This window comes from Prorops nasuta, unplaced genomic scaffold (assembly GCF_024137725.1).
Source record: "Prorops nasuta isolate Cenicafe-Biocafe unplaced genomic scaffold, Cenicafe_Pnas_1.2 PNAS00016, whole genome shotgun sequence".
NCBI classification, from domain to species: Eukaryota; Metazoa; Arthropoda; class Insecta; order Hymenoptera; family Bethylidae; genus Prorops; species Prorops nasuta.
Genome location: NW_027116813.1, coordinates 2,103,796 through 2,117,680, shown reverse-complemented (window position 1 = coordinate 2,117,680; position 13,885 = coordinate 2,103,796).

The window sequence follows — 13,885 nt, the reverse complement described above, 5'->3', positions numbered from 1 at the left end:
AGGATAACTCACTTGGGGTCAGGGAGTACTTTTATGGGACTAGGGTAACTCACTTGGGGTCTGGGAGTACTTGTATGGGACTAAGGTAACTCACTTGGGGTCAGGGAGTACTTATATGGGACTATGGTAACTCACTTGCGGTCAGAGAGTACATATAAAGGGGCTAGGATAACTAACTTGGGGCAAGGGAGTGCTTATATAGGGGCTAGGGTAACTCACTTTGGTTCAGGGAGTAGTTATAAGGGATTAGGGTAACTCACTTGGGGTCAGCGAGTACTTATAATGGGGCTAGGATAACTCTCTTCGGCGTCAGGGAGTACTTCTATGGGACTAGGGTAACTCACTTGGGGTCAGGGACTACTTTTATGGGACTAGGGTAACTCACTTGGGGTCTGGGAGTACTTAAATGGGACTAAGGTAACTCACTTGGGGTCAGGGAGTACTTATATGGGACTATGGTAACTCACTTGCGGTCAGAGAGTACATATAAAGGGGCTAGGATAACTAACTTGGGGCAAGGGAGTGCTTATATAGGAGCTAGGGTAACTCACTTTGGTTCAGGGAGTAGTTATAAGGGATTAGGGTAACTCACTTGGGGTTAGCGAGTACTTATAAAGGGGCTATGGTAACTCACTTGGGGTCAGGGAGTACTTCTATGGGACTAGGGTAACTCACTTGCGGTCTGGGAGTACTTATATGGGACTAAAGTAACTCACTTGGGGTCAGGGAGTACCTATATGGGACTAGGGTAACTCACATGGGGTCAGGGAGTACTTATAAAGGGACTAGGGTAACTCACTTGCGGTCAGAGAGTACATATAAAGGGGCTAGGATAACTCACTTGGGGTCAGGGAGTATTTATATAGGACTAAGGTAATTCACTTGGGGTCAGGGATTACTTATATGGGACTAGGTTAACTCAAATGGGGTCAGGGAGTACTTATAAAGGGGCTAGGATTACTCACTTGGGGTCAGGGAGTATTTATATGAGACTAAGGTAACTCACTTGGGGTCAGGGATTACTTATATGGGACTAGGGTAACTCAAATGGGGTCAGGGTGTACTTATAAAGCGGCTAGGATAACTCACTTCGGCGTCAGAGAGTACTTCTATGGGACTAGAGTAACTCAATATGGGTCAGGGACTACTTTTATGGAACTAGGGTAACTCACTTGGGGTCTGGGAGTACTTATATGGGACTAAGGTAACTCACATGGGGTCAGGGAGTACTTATATGGGACTATGGTAACTCACTTGCGGTCAGAGAGTACATATAAAGGGGCTAGGATAACTAACTTGGGGCAAGGGAGTGCTTATATAGGGGCTAGGGTAACTCACTTTGGTTCAGGGAGTAGTTATAAGGGATTAGGGTAACTCACTTGGGGTCAGCGAGTACTTATAAAGGGGCTAGGATAACTCACTTGGGGTCAGGGAGTACTTATAAAGCGGCTAGAATAACTCACTTCGGCGTCAGGGAGTACTTCTATGGAACTAGGGTAACTCACTTTGGGTCAGGGACTACTTTTATGGAACTAGGGTAACTCACTTGGGGTCAGGGAGTACTTATATGGGACTAGGGTAACTCACATTGGGTCAGGGAGTACTTATAAAGGGGCTAGGGTAACTCACTTTGGGTCTAGGAGTACTTATATTCGACTAGGGTAACTCACTTGCGGTCAGAGAGTACATATAAAGGGGCTAGGATAACTCAATTGGGGTCAAGGAGTACTTATAAAGGTGATATGGTAACTCACTTGGGGTCAGGGAGTACTTCTATGGGACTAGGGTAACTCACTTGCGGTCAGAGAGTACATATAAAGGGGCTAGGATAACTAACTTGGGGTAAGGGAGTGCTTATATAGGGGCTAGGGTAACTCATTTTGGTTCAGGGAGTAGTTATAAGGGATTAGGGTTACTCACTTGGGGTCAGGGAGTACTTATAAAGGGGCTATAGTAACACACTTGGGGTCAGGGAGTACTTCTATGGGACTTGGGTAACTCACTTGCGGTCAGAGAGTACATATAAAGGGGCTAGGATAACTCACTTGGGGTCAGGGAGTACTTATAAAGGTGATATGGTAACTCACTTGGGGTCAGGGAGTACTTCTAAGGGACTATGGTAACTCACTTGCGGTCAGAGAGTACATATAAAGGGGCTAGGATAACTAACTTGTGGCAAGGGAGTGCTTATTTAGGGGCGAGGGTAACCCACTTTGGGTTAAGGAGTACTTATATTGGACTAGAGTAACTCACTTGCGGCCAGAGAGTAAATATAAATGGGCTTGGATAACTCACTTGGGGTCAGGGAGTACTTATAAAGGTGATATGGTAACTCACTTGGGGTCAGGTAGTACTTCTATGGGACTAGGGTAACTTACTTTGGGTCTAGGAGTACTTATATTCGACTAGGGTAACTCACTTGCGATCAGAGAGTACATATAAAGGGGCTAGGATAACTCAATTGGGGTCAAGGAGTACTTATAAAGGTGATATGGTAACTCACTTGGGGTCAGGGAGTACTTCTATGGGACTAGGGTAACTCGCTTGCGGTCAGAGAGTACATATAAAGGGGCTAGGATAACTAACTTGGGGTAAGGGAGTGCTTATATAGGGGCTAGGGTAACTCACTTTGGTTCAGGGAGTAGTTATAAGGGATTAGGGTAACTCACTTGAGGTCAGCGAGTACTTATAAAGGGGCTATGGTAACTCACTTGGGGTCAGGGAGTACTTCTATGGGACTAGGGTAACTCACATGGGTCAGGGAGTACTTATAAAGGGGCTAGGGTAACTCACTTTGGGTTAAGGAGTACTTATATTGGACAAGAGTAACTCACTTGCGGCCAGAGAGTACATATAAATGGGCTTGGATAACTCACTTGGGGTCAGGGAGTACTTATAAAGGTGATATGGTAACTCACTTGGGGTCAGGTAGTACTTCTATGGGACTAGGGTAACTCACTTGGGGTAAGGGAGTGCTTATATAGGGAATAGGGTAACTCACTTTGGGTCAAGGAGTACTTATATTGGACTAGGGTAACTCACTTGCGGTCAGAGAGTACATATAAAGGGGCTAGGATAACTCACTTGGGGTCAGGGAGTACTTCTATGGGACTAGGGTAACTCACTTGCGGTCAGAGAGTACATATAAAGGGGCTAGGATAACTCACTTGGGGTCAGATAGTACTTATAAAGGTGATATGGTAACACACTTGGGGTCTGGGAGTACTTCTATGGGACTAGGGTAACTCACTTGGGGTCTGGGAGTACTTATATGGGACTAAAGTAACTCACATGGGGTCAGGGAGTACTTATAAAGGGACTAGGGTAACTCACTTGCGGTCAGAGAGTACATATAAAGGGGCTCGGATAACTCACTTGGGGTCAGGGAGTAATTATATAGGACTAAGGTAATTCACTTGGGGTCAGGGATTACTTATATGGGACTAGGGTAACTCAAATGGGGTCAGGGAGTACTTATAAAGGGGCTAGGATTACTCACTTGGGGTCAGGGAGTATTTATATGAGACTAAGGTAACTCACTTGGGGTCAGGGATTACTTATATGGGACTAGGGTAACTCAAATGGGGTCAGGGTGTACTTATAAAGCGGCTAGGATAACTCACTTCGGCGTCAGGGAGTACTTCTATGGGACTAGGGTAACTCACTATGGGTCAGTGACTACTTTTATGGAACTAGGGTAACTCACTTGGTGTTTGGGAGTACTTATATGGGACTAGGGTAACTCACTTGCGGTCAGAGAGTACATATAAAGGGGCTAGGATAACTCACTTGGGGTCAGGGACTACTTTTATGGGACTAGGGTAACTCACTTGGGGTCTGGGAGTACTTATATGGGACTAAGGTAACTCACTTGGGATCAGGGAGTACTTATAAAGGAGCTATGGTAACTCACTTGGGGTCAGGGAGTACTTCTATGGGACTAGGGTAACTCTCTTGGGGTCTGGGAGTACTTATATGGGACTAAGGTAACTCACTTGGGGTCAGGGAGTACTTATATGGGACTAAGGTAACTCACATGGGGTCAGGGAGTACTTATAAAGGGGCTAGGGTAACTCACTTTGGGCCTGGGAGTACTTCTATGGGACTAGGATAACTCACTTGGGGTCTGCGAGTACTTATATGGGACTAAGGTAACTCACTTGGGGTCAGGGATTACTTATATGGGAATAAAGTAACTCAAATGGGGTCAGGGAGTACTTATAAAGGGGCTAGGATAACTCACTTGGGGTCAGGGAGTACTTTTATGGGACTAGGGTAACTCACTTGGGGTCTGGGAGTACTTATATGGGACTAAGGTAACTCACTTGGGGTCAGGGATTACTTATATGGGAATAAAGTAACTCAAATGGGGTCAGGGAGTACTTATAAAGGGGCTAGGATAACTCACTTGGGGTCAGGGAGTACTTTTATGGGACTAGGGTAACTCACTTGGGGTCTGGGAGTACTTATATGGGACTAAGGTATCTCACTTGGGGTCAGGGAGTACTTCTATGGGACTAGGGTAACTCACTTGGGGTCTGGGAGTACTTCTATGGGACTAGGGTAACTCTCTTGGGGTCTGGGAGTACTTATATGGGACTAAGGTAACTCACTTGGGGTCAGGGAGTACTTATATGGGACTAGGGTAACTCACATGGGGTCAGGGAGTACTTATATGGGACTATGGTAACTCACTTGCGGTCAGAGAGTACATATAAAGGGGCTAGGATAACTAACTTGGGGCAAGGGAGTGCTTATATAGGGGCTAGGGTAACTCACTTTGGTTCAGGGAGTAGTTATAAGGGATTAGGGTAACTCACTTGGGGTCAGCGAGTACTTATAAAGGGGCTAGGATAACTCACTTGGGGTCAGGGAGTACTTATAAAGCGGCTAGAATAACTCACTTCGGCGTCAGGGAGTACTTCTATGGAACTAGGGTAACTCACTTTGGGTCAGGGACTACTTTTATGGAACTAGGGTAACTCACTTGGGGTCAGGGAGTACTTATATGGGACTAGGGTAACTCACATTGGGTCAGGGAGTACTTATAAAGGGGCTAGGGTAACTCACTTTGGGTCTAGGAGTACTTATATTCGACTAGGGTAACTCACTTGCGGTCAGAGAGTACATATAAAGGGGCTAGGATAACTCAATTGGGGTCAAGGAGTACTTATATGGGACTAAGGTAACTCACTTGGGGTCAGGGAGTACTTATAAAGGGGCTAGGGTAACTCACTTTGGGTCTGGGAGTACTTCTATGGGACTAGGATAACTCACTTGGGGTCTGCGAGTACTTATATGGGACTAAGGTAACTCACTTGGGGTCAGGGATTACTTATATGGGAATAAAGTAACTCAAATGGGGTCAGGGAGTACTTATAAAGGGGCTAGGATAACTCACTTGGGGTCAGGGAGTACTTTTATGGGACTAGGGTAACTCACTTGGGGTCTGGGAGTACTTATATGGGACTAAGGTAACTCACTTGGGGTCAGGGAGTACTTATATGGGACTATGGTAACTCACTTGCGGTCAGAGAGTACATATAAAGGGGCTAGGATAACTAACTTGGGGCAAGGGAGTGCTTATATAGGGGCTAGGGTAACTCACTTTGGTTCAGGGAGTAGTTATAAGGGATTAGGGTAACTCACTTGGGGTCAGCGAGTACTTATAAAGGGGCTAGGATAACTCTCTTCGGCGTCAGGGAGTACTTCTATGGGACTAGGGTAACTCACTTGGGGTCAAGGAGTACTTCTATGGGACTAGGGTAACTCACTTGGGGTCTGGGAGTACTTCTATGGGACTAGGGTAACTCTCTTGGGGTCTGGGAGTACTTATATGGGACTAAGGTAACTCACTTGGGGTCAGGGAGTACTTATATGGGACTAGGGTAACTCACATGGGGTCAGGGAATACTTATAAAGGGGCTAGGGTAACTAACTTGGGGTAAGGGATTGCTTATATAGGGGCTAGGGTAACTCACTTGCGGTCAGAGAGTACATATAAAGGGGCTAGGATAACTCTCTTCGGCGTCAGGGAGTACTTCTATGGGACTAGGGTAACTCACTTGGGGTCAAGGAGTACTTCTATGGGACTAGGGTAACTCACTTGGGGTCTGGGAGTACTTCTATGGGACTAGGGTAACTCTCTTGGGGTCTGGGAGTACTTATATGGGACTAAGGTAACTCACTTGGGGTCAGGGAGTACTTATATGGGACTATGGTAACTCACTTGCGGTCAGAGAGTACATATAAAGGGGCTTAGATAACTAACTTGGGGCAAGGGAGTGCTTACATAGGGGCTAGGGTAACTCACTTTGGTTCAGGGAGTAGTTATAAGGGATTAGGGTAACTCACTTGGGGTCAGCGAGTACTTATAAAGGGGCTAGGATAACTCTCTTCGGCGTCAGGGAGTACTTCTATGGGACTAGGGTAACTCACTTGGGGTCAAGGAGTACTTCTATGGGACTAGGGTAACTCACTTGGGGTCTGGGAGTACTTCTATGGGACTAGGGTAACTCTCTTGGGGTCTGGGAGTACTTATATGGGACTAAGGTAACTCACTTGGGGTCAGGGAGTACTTATATGGGACTATGGTAACTCACTTGCGGTCAGAGAGTACATATAAAGGGGCTTAGATAAATAACTTGGGGCAAGGGAGTGCTTACATAGGGGCTAGGGTAACTCACTTTGGTTCAGGGAGTAGTTATAAGGGATTAGGGTAACTCACTTGGGGTCAGCGAGTACTTATAAAGGGGCTATGGTAACTCACTTGGGGTTAGGGAGTACTTCTATGGGACTAGGGTAACTCACTTGCGGTCAGAGAGTACATATAAAGGGGCTAGGATAACTCACTTGGGGTCAGGGAGTACTTATAAAGGTGATATGGTAACTCACTTGGGGTCAAGGAGTACTTCTATGGGACTAGGGTAACTCACTTGGGGTCTGGGAGTACTTCTATGGGACTAGGGTAACTCTCTTGGGGTCTGGGAGTACTTATATGGGACTAAGGTAACTCACTTGGGGTCAGGGAGTACTTATATGGGACTAGGGTAACTCACATGGGGTCAGGGAATACTTATAAAGGGGCTAGGGTAACTAACTTGGGGTAAGGGATTGCTTATATAGGGGCTAGGGTAACTCACTTGCGGTCAGAGAGTAAATATAAAGGGGATAGGATAACTAATTTGGGGTAAGGGAGTGCTTATATAGGGGCTAGGGTAACTCACATGGGGTCAGGGAGTACTTCTGTGGGATTAGGGTAACTCACTTGGGGTCTGGGAGTACTTCTATGGGACTAGGGTAACTCACTTGGGGTCTGGGAGTACTTATATGGGACTAAGGTAACTCACATGGGGTCAGGGAGTACTTATAAAGGGGCTAGGGTAACTCACTTTGGGTCTGGGAGTACTTCTATGGGACTAGGATAACTCACTTGGGGTCTGCGAGTACTTATATGGGACTAAGGTAACTCACTTGGGGTCAGGGATTACTTATATGGGAATAAAGTAACTCAAATGGGGTCAGGGAGTACTTATAAAGGGGCTAGGATAACTCACTTGGGGTCAGGGAGTACTTTTATGGGACTAGGGTAACTCACTTGGGGTCTGGGAGTACTTATATGGGACTAAGGTAACTCACTTGGGGTCAGGGAGTACTTCTATGGGACTAGGGTAACTCACTTGGGGTCTGGGAGTACTTCTATGGGACTAGGGTAACTCTCTTGGGGTCTGGGAGTACTTATATGGGACTAAGGTAACTCACTTGGGGTCAGGGAGTACTTATATGGGACTAGGGTAACTCACATGGGGTCAGGGAGTACTTATAAAGGGGCTAGGGTAACTAACTTGGGGTAAGGGATTGCTTATATAGGGGCTAGGGTAACTCACTTGCGGTCAGAGAGTACATATAAAGGGGCTAGGATAACTAATTTGGGGTAAGGGAGTGCTTATATAGGGGCTAGGGTAACTCACTTGGGGTCAGGGAGTACTTCTGTGGGATTAGGGTAACTCACTTGGGGTCTGGGAGTACTTCTATGGGACTAGGGTAACTCACTTGGGGTCTGGGAGTACTTATATGGGACTAAGGTAACTCACATGGGGTCAGGGAGTACTTATAAAGGGGCTAGGGTAACTCACTTTGGGTCTGGGAGTACTTCTATGGGACTAGGATAACTCACTTGGGGTCTGCGAGTACTTATATGGGACTAAGGTAACTCACTTGGGGTCAGGGATTACTTATATGGGAATAAAGTAACTCAAATGGGGTCAGGGAGTACTTATAAAGGGGCTAGGATAACTCACTTGGGGTCAGGGAGTACTTTTATGGGACTAGGGTAACTCACTTGGGGTCTGGGAGTACTTGTATGGGACTAAGGTAACTCACTTGGGGTCAGGGAGTACTTATATGGGACTATGGTAACTCACTTGCGGTCAGAGAGTACATATAAAGGGGCTAGGATAACTAACTTGGGGCAAGGGAGTGCTTATATAGGGGCTAGGGTAACTCACTTTGGTTCAGGGAGTAGTTATAAGGGATTAGGGTAACTCACTTGGGGTCAGCGAGTACTTATAAAGGGGCTAGGATAACTCTCTTCGGCGTCAGGGAGTACTTCTATGGGACTAGGGTAACTCACTTGGGGTCAGGGACTACTTTTATGGGACTAGGGTAACTCACTTGGGGTCTGGGAGTACTTAAATGGGACTAAGGTAACTCACTTGGGGTCAGGGAGTACTTATATGGGACTATGGTAACTCACTTGCGGTCAGAGAGTACATATAAAGGGGCTAGGATAACTAACTTGGGGCAAGGGAGTGCTTATATAGGAGTTAGGGTAACTCACTTTGGTTCAGGGAGTAGTTATAAGGGATTAGGGTAACTCACTTGGGGTTAGCGAGTACTTATAAAGGGGCTATGGTAACTCACTTGGGGTCAGGGAGTACTTCTATGGGACTAGGGTAACTCACTTGCGGTCTGGGAGTACTTATATGGGACTAAAGTAACTCACTTGGGGTCAGGGAGTACCTATATGGGACTAGGGTAACTCACATGGGGTCAGGGAGTACTTATAAAGGGACTAGGGTAACTCACTTGCGGTCAGAGAGTACATATAAAGGGGCTAGGATAACTCACTTGGGGTCAGGGAGTATTTATATAGGACTAAGGTAATTCACTTGGGGTCAGGGATTACTTATATGGGACTAGGTTAACTCAAATGGGGTCAGGGAGTACTTATAAAGGGGCTAGGATTACTCACTTGGGGTCAGGGAGTATTTATATGAGACTAAGGTAACTCACTTGGGGTCAGGGATTACTTATATGGGACTAGGGTAACTCAAATGGGGTCAGGGTGTACTTATAAAGCGGCTAGGATAACTCACTTCGGCGTCAGGGAGTACTTCTATGGGACTAGAGTAACTCACTATGGGTCAGGGACTACTTTTATGGAACTAGGGTAACTCACTTGGGGTCTGGGAGTACTTATATGGGACTAAGGTAACTCACATGTGGTCAGGGAGTACTTATATGGGACTATGGTAACTCACTTGCGGTCAGAGAGTACATATAAAGGGGCTAGGATAACTAACTTGGGGCAAGGGAGTGCTTATATAGGGGCTAGGGTAACTCACTTTGGTTCAGGGAGTAGTTATAAGGGATTAGGGTAACTCACTTGGGGTCAGCGAGTACTTATAAAGGGGCTAGGATAACTCACTTGGGGTCAGGGAGTACTTATAAAGCGGCTAGAATAACTCACTTCGGCGTCAGGGAGTACTTCTATGGAACTAGGGTAACTCACATTGGGTCAGGGAGTACTTATAAAGGGGCTAGGGTAACTCACTTTGGGTCTAGGAGTACTTATATTCGACTAGGGTAACTCACTTGCGGTCAGAGAGTACATATAAAGGGGCTAGGATAACTCAATTGGGGTCAAGGAGTACTTATAAAGGTGATATGGTAACTCACTTGGGGTCAGGGAGTACTTCTATGGGACTAGGGTAACTCACTTGCGGTCTGGGAGTACTTATATGGGACTAAGGTAACTCACATGGGGTCAGGGAGTACTTATATGGGACTATGGTAACTCACTTGCGGTCAGAGAGTACATATAAAGGGGCTAGGATAACTAACTTGGGGCAAGGGAGTGCTTATATAGGAGTTAGGGTAACTCACTTTGGTTCAGGGAGTAGTTATAAGGGATTAGGGTAACTCACTTGGGGTTAGCGAGTACTTATAAAGGGGCTATGGTAACTCACTTGGGGTCAGGGAGTACTTCTATGGGACTAGGGTAACTCACTTGCGGTCTGGGAGTACTTATATGGGACTAAAGTAACTCACTTGGGGTCAGGGAGTACCTATATGGGACTAGGGTAACTCACATGGGGTCAGGGAGTACTTATAAAGGGACTAGGGTAACTCACTTGCGGTCAGAGAGTACATATAAAGGGGCTAGGATAACTCACTTGGGGTCAGGGAGTATTTATATAGGACTAAGGTAATTCACTTGGGGTCAGGGATTACTTATATGGGACTAGGTTAACTCAAATGGGGTCAGGGAGTACTTATAAAGGGGCTAGGATTACTCACTTGGGGTCAGGGAGTATTTATATGAGACTAAGGTAACTCACTTGGGGTCAGGGATTACTTATATGGGACTAGGGTAACTCAAATGGGGTCAGGGTGTACTTATAAAGCGGCTAGGATAACTCACTTCGGCGTCAGGGAGTACTTCTATGGGACTAGAGTAACTCACTATGGGTCAGGGACTACTTTTATGGAACTAGGGTAACTCACTTGGGGTCTGGGAGTACTTATATGGGACTAAGGTAACTCACATGGGGTCAGGGAGTACTTATATGGGACTATGGTAACTCACTTGCGGTCAGAGAGTACATATAAAGGGGCTAGGATAACTAACTTGGGGCAAGGGAGTGCTTATATAGGGGCTAGGGTAACTCACTTTGGTTCAGGGAGTAGTTATAAGGGATTAGGGTAACTCACTTGGGGTCAGCGAGTACTTATAAAGGGGCTAGGATAACTCACTTGGGGTCAGGGAGTACTTATAAAGCGGCTAGAATAACTCACTTCGGCGTCAGGGAGTACTTCTATGGAACTAGGGTAACTCACATTGGGTCAGGGAGTACTTATAAAGGGGCTAGGGTAACTCACTTTGGGTCTAGGAGTACTTATATTCGACTAGGGTAACTCACTTGCGGTCAGAGAGTACATATAAAGGGGCTAGGATAACTCAATTGGGGTCAAGGAGTACTTATAAAGGTGATATGGTAACTCACTTGGGGTCAGGGAGTACTTCTATGGGACTAGGGTAACTCACTTGCGGTCAGAGAGTACATATAAAGGGGCTAGGATAACTAACTTGGGGTAAGGGAGTGCTTATATAGGGGCTAGGGTAACTCATTTTGGTTCAGGGAGTAGTTATAAGGGATTAGGGTTACTCACTTGGGGTCAGGGAGTACTTATAAAGGGGCTATAGTAACACACTTGGGGTCAGGGAGTACTTCTATGGGACTTGGGTAACTCACTTGCGGTCAGAGAGTACATATAAAGGGGCTAGGATAACTCACTTGGGGTCAGGGAGTACTTATAAAGGTGATATGGTAACTCACTTGGGGTCAGGGAGTACTTCTATGGGACTATGGTAACTCACTTGCGGTCAGAGAGTACATATAAAGGGGCTAGGATAACTAACTTGTGGAAAGGAAGTGCTTATTTAGGGGCGAGGGTAACCCACTTTGGGTTAAGGAGTACTTATATTGGACTAGAGTAACTCACTTGCGGCCAGAGAGTACATATAAATGGGCTTGGATAACTCACTTGGGGTCAGGGAGTACTTATAAAGGTGATATGGTAACTCACTTGGGGTCAGGTAGTACTTCTATGGGACTAGGGTAACTTACTTTGGGTCTAGGAGTACTTATATTCGACTAGGGTAACACACTTGCGGTCAGAGAGTACATATAAAGGGGCTAGGATAACTCAATTGGGGTCAAGGAGTACTTATAAAGGTGATATGGTAACTCACTTGGGGTCAGGGAGTACTTCTATGGGACTAGGGTATCTCACTTGCGGTCAGAGAGTACATATAAAGGGGCTAGGATAACTAACTTGGGGTAAGGGAGTGCTTATATAGGGGCTAGGGTAACTCACTTTGGTTCAGGGAGTAGTTATAAGGGATTAGGGTAACTCACTTGAGGTCAGCGAGTACTTATAAAGGGGCTATGGTAACTCACTTGGGGTCAGGGAGTACTTCTATGGGACTAGGGTAACTCACATGGGTCAGGGAGTACTTATAAAGGGGCTAGGGTAACTCACTTTGGGTTAAGGAGTACTTATATTGGACTAGAGTAACTCACTTGCGGCCAGAGAGTACATATAAATGGGCTTGGATAACTCACTTGGGGTCAGGGAGTACTTATAAAGGTGATATGGTAACTCACTTGGGGTCAGGTTGTACTTCTATGGGACTAGGGTAACTCACATGGGGTAAGGGAGTGCTTATATAGGGAATAGGGTAACTCACTTTGGGTCAAGGAGTACTTATATTGGACTAGGGTAACTCACTTGCGGTCAGAGAGTACATATAAAGGGGCTAGGATAACTCACTTGGGGTCAGGGAGTACTTCTATGGGACTAGGGTAACTCACTTGCGGTCAGAGAGTACATATAAAGGGGCTAGGATAACTCACTTGGGGTCAGATAGTACTTATAAAGGTGATATGGTAACACACTTGGGGTCTGGGAGTACTTATATGGGACTAAAGTAACTCACATGGGGTCAGGGAGTACTTATAAAGGGACTAGGGTAACTCACTTGCGGTCAGAGAGTACATATAAAGGGGCTAGGATAACTCACTTAGGGTCTAGGAGTACTTATATTGGACTAAGGTAACTCAATTGCGGTCAGAGAGTACATATATAGGGGCTAGGATTACTCACTTGGGGATCAGGGAGTATTTATATGGGACTAAGGTAACTCACTTGGGGTCAGGGATTACTTATATGGGACTAGGGTAACTCAAATGGGGTCAGGGAGTACTTATAAAGGGGCTAGGATAACTCACTTGGGGTCAGGGAGTACTTATAAAGCGGCTAGGATAACTCACTTTGGGTCTAGGAGTACTTATATTCGACTAGGGTAACTCACTTGCGGTCAGAGAGTACATATAAAGGGGCTAGGATAACTCAATTGGGGTCAAGGAGTACTTATAAAGGTGATATGGTAACTCACTTGGGGTCAGGGAGTACTTCTATGGGACTAGGGTAACTTACTTGCGGTCAGAGAGTACATATAAAGGTGATATGGTAACTCACTTGGGGTCAGGGAGTACTTCTATGGGACTATGGTAACTCACTTGCGGTCAGAGAGTACATATAAAGGGGCTAGGATAACTAACTTGGGGCAAGGGAGTGCTTATTTAGGGGCTAGGGTAACTCACTTTGGTTCAGGGAGTAGTTATAAGGGATTAGGGTAACTCACTTGGGGTCAGCGAGTACTTATAAAGGGGCTATGGTAACTCACTTGGGGTCAGGGAGTACTTCTATGGGACTAGGGTAACTCACATGGGTCAGGGAGTACTTATAAAGGGGCTAGGGTAACTCACTTTGGGTTAAGGAGTACTTATATTGGACTAGAGTAACTCACTTGGGGCCAGAGAGTACATATAAATGGGCTTGGATAACTCACTTGCGGTCAGGGAGTACTTATAAAGGTGATATGGTAACTCACTTGGGGTCAGGTAGTACTTCTATGGGACTAGGGTAACTCACTTGGGGTAAGGGAGTGCTTATATAGGGAATAGGGTAACTCACTTTGGGTCAAGGAGTACTTATATTGGACTAGGGTAACTCACTTGCGGTCAGAGAGTACATA